The following is an 897-nucleotide window of genomic DNA, read 5'->3' as shown; positions in this document are numbered from 1 at the left end:
CCTTACCAAGACTTCAATTAAATCCATTGCCGACTTAGGAATGAGGTTGCCTTGCTCCAAGCAATGAACCCACTAATTGCTACGAAACCACCAATAAAAATTTGGCCAATCCTTCGATTAAAAACACCAAAGAACGCAGAAAAACATCAAGAATCTATCACCAATTTTCGGATTCTTGCAAACATGAAAATGCTCAAAAATCTTCAAGAAATCCATATTTGAGGAACACCAAAATTGCAAAAGAAATTACCAAGGCAATCGAAAACCCAACAAAATTGAATTGGGGCAAATCCTTCAATTTTGCGAATAAAAGCTTTGGAACCCTAAATTGGGGAATTCAAGAATCAACAATTATTTGATTGAAGATTCTAAAGGAGAAATTAGTGAATGAAATCAGAAGTGGTGTTGGTTGAGTGGAGGAGAGAGAAAGTTTGTGGGTGAGATCGAAATCGCGTCAAATATCCAAACAATACGAAAAAATACCTCTGCTTGTGTTTCTGAGTAATTTGAGGTGAATCTGCCATTGATGAATTGGGGTGAGATCGAAATCGCGTCAAATGTCCCTTTTTGTCGCGAATTCACCCAAAGAACACCCAGAATTTGTAGCGCTTGAGTAGAATTCAAGGAAGAAGAACAGGGGAGATGAGAGAGAACGAGAAGAAGATGGGTATTTTTTATTTTATTTTTTGATTTTTTTTAGGGTTTTTTATCCTTAATAGTCCCAAATATGAATTAAGGGTAAAATGGTAAAACACAACTAACGGCAGGCTAACGTCCGTTAAGTACAGGTGTATTTAATGAACAGTACGGATAAATAGGGGTATACTATGTATTTTGAAACGCGCGGGGGTATTTGGTGCATTATTGCAAACCTCAGGGGCATTTCATGAAAAAACC

This window comes from Spinacia oleracea, chromosome 4, assembly GCF_020520425.1.
Source record: "Spinacia oleracea cultivar Varoflay chromosome 4, BTI_SOV_V1, whole genome shotgun sequence".
NCBI lineage: Eukaryota > Viridiplantae > Streptophyta > Magnoliopsida > Caryophyllales > Amaranthaceae > Spinacia > Spinacia oleracea.
The sequence above is the reverse complement of the archived record's forward strand: the minus strand, read 5'-3'. Positions refer to the sequence as shown.